The sequence below is a fragment of the Equus quagga genome, chromosome 8 (assembly GCF_021613505.1).
Source record: "Equus quagga isolate Etosha38 chromosome 8, UCLA_HA_Equagga_1.0, whole genome shotgun sequence".
Classification (NCBI taxonomy): Eukaryota; Metazoa; Chordata; class Mammalia; order Perissodactyla; family Equidae; genus Equus; species Equus quagga.
In genome coordinates, this window is record NC_060274.1 from 74,065,403 (window position 1) to 74,071,286 (window position 5,884).

General features: G+C 44.6%; 1 pseudogene; it reads left to right on the forward strand.

Moving 5' to 3' along the window:
* The first annotated feature begins 3,397 nt into the window (after nt 1-3,397).
* Nucleotides 3,398-5,638, forward strand: LOC124243316 (splicing factor YJU2-like; annotated as a pseudogene).
* Nucleotides 5,639-5,884: the final 246 nt, after the last annotated feature.

The window sequence follows — 5,884 nt, forward strand, 5'->3', positions numbered from 1 at the left end:
ATATACTGCTCTTTATTAAGTAGCATTCTAGGGGCCGGCCCAGTGGCGCAGTGGTTAAGTGCGCACATTCTGCTTTGTTGGCCTGGGGTTCGCTGGTTTGGATCCCGGGTGCGGACATGGCACTGCTTGGCAAGCCATGCTGTGGCAGGTGTCCCACATATAAAGTAGAAGAAGATGGGCATGGAATGTTAGCTCAGGGCCAGTCTTCCTCAGCAAAAAGAGGAGAATTGGTGGCAGATGTTAGCTCAGGGCTAATCTCCCTCAAAAAAAAAAAAGCATTCTATAACATTTTACCATATGAATAACTTCTTCAAAAACATTTTAAAGTATATTTAATTGTTCATGGTATGGATGGAGTGTAATCTATTTCTCACTCTATTGCTCAATAGAAGGTATTTTATAAATTTTGCTTTTAAAAATAACCATGGTATATTCTTACATAAATCTTTGTTTATCTCTGGTTATTTAGAAAAAATAGATATGGAATTTGGCTTAAAAGACTTGAATATTTTTAACACAAATTCTTATTTCTGAATTTGTATTTATACATTTGAATGCATTTTATACCCATTTAGGGCATAGTTCAAGGCAATATAATTTCAATCATAAGTAAAAAAAAGTACCTGTTAACTTCTAAAAATACGAAAGTTTAAACTTCTGGAATTCAGCAGATCCAATTTTTGAAATTGTAGGGGTGGAGGAAATTAAAATACTTCATTTTCAAGCCAGAAAACCAGCAGTCTGTAAGCACATCAAGTCCTACATGGCTACAGAATTACCTGGTTTGAGCCAATGTGGTTCCCTGGCACAGCTGATTCAGTACTCTGACCTCACCTTCTCTGAGCTAATGGAAATTATTTCTTTCTGCTTTCTGTACCTTCGAAAAACGGCAGGCTTCAAGGTCCCTCCTAATAAATGCCCCGACACTGCCTTGGCCCTCTACTTGTGGAATACATGGGAGTAAAACGTTTCTTCCGTGCAAAACACATTTTTAGACTAGGCTTTGCATATTTAAAATCTCTACACCTTGGTTTTGTGTGTAGAAGTGTTTTACTGATGTGAAACAAAGGAAAATGCATAGTCTATGGCTTGACTAGAAACAGCACACCTGTGTAACCAGCAATCATAAGAAAGTGAACATTAGCTGAGTCCCTGAAGCCCACGTATGCCCCTCCCCACCTCTGCCTCCTCAAGGCACATCACTCTCCTGAGTTCTGACAGCACAGGTTCATTTTACCTGTGTTTGCAATGAATGCACATAGCATTGTTTTGTTCACGCCTTCTCTTACTCAACTTTGCTCTACTTCATTTCGTTGTTCTTTGTGTTTAGTTTCTTTCTGGTAGGTGATTAAGTCCACCTAGCAGCTTAGTCGATCTACCAACAATAATACTCAGCTCTTTCAGCAAGAACATGGGAAACAAGAGAACATTATTTTTTAATGAGCCAAAATGTTGCCCTATTCTCTTTGGGCACAGAGAACAATTCCTAGGCACATATCTGTTTTTCAGAGAGAGTTTTGGAAGGCACACATTTCCTCATGGTAGTCATTACAAAAAAGAAAACCATCCCTGCCTCCTCTGAAGGAGTAGTCCCATCTTATACGGGCAAGATAAATTTTTCAAAAATCATAGATTACTGTGGCTTGAATTGTGTGTACTTCTACATTTTGCTTTTGCTGCTGTATAAGCGGAGGAGTGGAGACGAACTCGGAATTGGTTAGCTTGAGCTTGGAGGCACCATTCTGCCATTAATTAGATGTTTAACTAATTAGCAAGTCACTTAACTCTTGGTATTTACTTTGCTTAATTGTAAAATAAGGATGTGGACAAGATCAGTCCTTAAATTGAGACTTCACAGTTTATACCACCCAAAGTTATATACAAGACTCTGTTTTCATCAGATTTTCTGAGTGGTCTGTTACCTAAGAAAGGCAAAATATCATTCGGCTAGATTGCTTGTTCTCAAATCTCAGCATGCATCAGGATCACCCAAAAGGCTTAAAATTGATTGGGACTGCACCTCCCCACCTCCTGGCCCCACCTCCTGAGTTTCTGACTCAGTAGATCTAGGGACAAGTTCTCAGTAATAACTGATCTTCCTGGTGTCAGGACTACACTGAGAAAGAACCACTGGGCCAAGTGGTTACTAAGATCCATTTCTGTGCTGACTTCTGCAAATGATTATGTCTTCAATAAAGGAGGTGGTTGTATTTCACTCATCTCTCTATCTTTGATTGCCATCTAGCACAATGCATAGCTTGGTAGGAAGTTGGCATTTGGTAAATATTTGAATGAATCAATGAGCGAATGTGCATTAAGAATTCCGTTTTAAAGAGTTGATCATAAATTCATCCTAATGTGTTCCTATACCTTCTTTAAAAAGAACAGTGTTGGAACCACAGCCTGACTTCTACTTAGTAACAATTAGGATTGATACACTAAATAGAAATGCATCATTATTGATTGTGTCATTCTCTGGAACATAGCCAACAAAATGTGGACTCATAATTTATAAAATGATTCTGACACTATCCCTTATTTGCTTCCAAAAGAAGAAATAATACGTTCTTGTGAGGCTTGTCTAGCCAGGCTCTATAACAGTGCATTGTGGGTGTTGACAACCTGTTGTTGACCAATTGTGAGCCCCTCAGCCTATCCCCTCCAGCCTAGAACAGATCCAAAACGGTAAAATATCTACCTTTCTCAAACTCTAGTGTGCATCAGAATCACCTGAGGGCTTGTTAATTATGAATTGTTAGCCGCAGAGTTTCAGACTCAGTACACCTGGGGTGGGGCCTGAAGATCTGCATTTCTAACAAGTTCCAAGGTCACGCTCCTGCTGCTAGTCCAGTGACCTCACGTTGAGAACCACTGGGCTAGATAGTTTCTAATCCCTTAGTAACAGGCATGTTGAAGCAACCCAGCCCCACAGAATGGGACCTTGATCTAGACAACCTCAAAAGCGCTGGAATTTCTAAAATTTCTTACCTAGCTTTCTCAAACTCCTGTCTCCTCTGAAATCCTAAAGTAGTCTTAAGAAGTACAAGGGTTTGAAACATCTCAATTCACACAGTCTAGAATTCTTACAATAGAAAAAAATCCTTTGAGTAAACCCTGGAAACTCTCTTAGCATTCTCCTTTCCCTTGAACAGGAAAACCCAATGGTTTTCTAAGTGTAGACCCCAGACCAGCAGGATCAGCATCACTGGGAGCTAGCTAGAAATGGAAATTGTCAAAATCCACTCCAGACATGCTAAATCAGAAGCTCTGGGGGTAGACCCAGGAATCTATTGTAACAAGCCCTCCTGGTGATTCTGATGCACACTTAGGTTTAAGAACCACTGGCCTGACCTAAACTTCAAGTGTTAGACCATCTTGGAACACATTCCTAAAAGACATGAGGATTGGAGGACAATTAGAGTACAGGCAGGACCAGGCTTTGGCACAAGGTAAGGGGTTAGTGAGATGGTAGATTTCATGTTTTTGAAGGCTGATCAGAGACTGGAAAACATCTCCAGAGACTATAACTATATGACTCAGATCAAACTATGGGAATAGCTGGTGGCTAGTATGAACTCATTCCTAAGTGCGTGTGAACACCTGAAAAGTAATAGTTCTTCTAAAAACTAGTTTTTCTCAACTTTTTATCTTCTTTTTTTTTTTTTTTTTGAGGAAGATTAGCCCTGAGCTAACTGCTGCCAATTCTCCTCTTTTTGCTAAGGAAGACTGGCCCTTAGCTAACATCTGTGCCCATCTTCCTCTACTTTATACATGGGACGCCTACCACAGTACGGCTTGCCAAGCGGTGCCATGTCCGCACCAGGGATCCAAACCAGCCAACCCGGCTGCCAAAGAGGATGTGTGCACTTAACCGCTGCTGTGCACTTAACCGCTGCACCACTGGGCCAGCCCCATTTATCTTCTTATTGAACAATGAAGTGAAAAGGGATTCCCAGTGTTTTTTTTCTTCTTTCTAGTATGCTTATCAACAAGCAGGTTTCGTAGTAACAAACAGCAATTTTTCTAAATACAATGGAATCTGGAAGATGAGTATTTTCAACATATCTCAGAATAGACTTCTGGATAATAGAGAGGAACATAGGGGGAACAGAGAAATCAAAGATGAATTTTATGTATATATGCACATGGGAATCTAGATAGGAGGATTACATACAGGCTAACTAGCTTGCAACAAAAGATTTTAAAATCCTGATGCCACATTAATGTTGTGGACAAAGCACATGAAATATCTGATCATTCATCTTTTGTTGGTCAAACGATAAACCTTTTCCACGGATTTTGGTTAAGCTGTTTACTTTGCCCATACGGCCTCTATCCTTTCGTTCACAACAAAGCATGTTTCACAGTGGAGCCAATGAAAAAGACAAGATGTGTACGCCACAGCCAATAATAGAGGCCGACGGAAGTGATGTCAGCGGAAGTACAAGGGAAGGTCAGCGAACACCGAACGCTAGCAGTTTTCTTGTACTTGTGAGAAAAGTCGGAGGCAAAGGTGGAGCAAAAAGTTTTAAACAAATGCTGCCCACCCGCTTTGACTGGTCAAAGATCCCCGTGCTCAAGCTGCCCTAAGACCGGGAGTACGCGTGCATTGACGGCCCCCCTTCAACCTGAGGTGCAAGACATGCAAGACAAACCTCCTGGGGCAACAAGTTCAGCGCGCAGAGACGCTGCAGAGCGAGGCGGCCGGGCCTGCGCAGTTTCCGCTTCTGCGCCAAGTGCGCGCTGCCTGGCAGAGAGCACCTTCAGGACAGAGCCTGAAAACACAAACCACACCAGGGAGCGGAGTCACGCCGATTTTCCAGGCCGAGGAGCTCCTGGAGGCCGAGGAGAAGAGGGTGCAGAGGGAGCAGGAGGACGAGGAGCTGAACAACCCCATGAAGGAGCTGGAGAACCGAACTGAGGACTCCAAGCTGGAGACAGTTCTGAAGAACCTGCGGGACCTCAAGGGCAGTGGCAGACCCATGTGGACTTGGAGGCCGTGCTGAGGCAGGAGCAGGAGCAGAAGGAGGACGAAGTTAGTGGCGGCCTAGAGGGAAGAAGCTAGGAAACAAAGACTGCTGGAGACTTCAATTCGGAGAGGAGGATGCTGCTCCCACCCGGGTCAGCCCTCCTGCCCAATCCCATCTCCATCCTGGAGGAGGCCCCAAAGGCTAAGAGGAAAGTGGAGAAATGGGAGAGGAGCGTGGGCACCCTTGGCAGCAGGCCCCAGCTATTGGACTTGGTCATGGTGAAGAAAACGTACCTGGATCGCAGCACCCGCCCTGGGCACCGTGAAGAACGGGAAGCTGCTGACCCTGGACCCCAGACGCCCCGCACCTCCTCCCTGAGTCAGCTGGGCACATATTCGGACAGCGAGGACAGCAGTGGCAGCAACTGTCTGGGGCCACCGCCCAGGCCCTTCCCTGGGGCAAGGGTCACACGTCTAGCTCCAGCCAGTGGGGGCAGGAGGCCTTGGCACCAACCACAGCCACGACTGGACAAGCATGAACGCCCTCCAACCAGTGGGGCCAGCAAGGGCTTCAGCCTAGGGACTGGGTTTCTCTCCTGTCACCCCACCCAGTTAGTCCTCTGGGATCTCAGGGTCCCCAACTCACTCTGGCCCCTACCTGGCACCTAGTTCAGGGCTGCAACATCCCTGGAGCAGTGCTGAGCTTCTGGCAAGCATTTGAAGTCCTGTCTTGAACAGTCCTTGAGATGTCAGCCATGTTTTGGGCGGATGGGTGAGCCCATCCACCCCTGGTTGGCTCCATCTCTTCCTGCCACAAAACTGTCCAGAGCCAATAAAAGGATGCTGCTGGGGAAAAGAAACATTTCACATCATAGCATGTGAGTACTGAACAACTTCTGAAATATATGAATTATG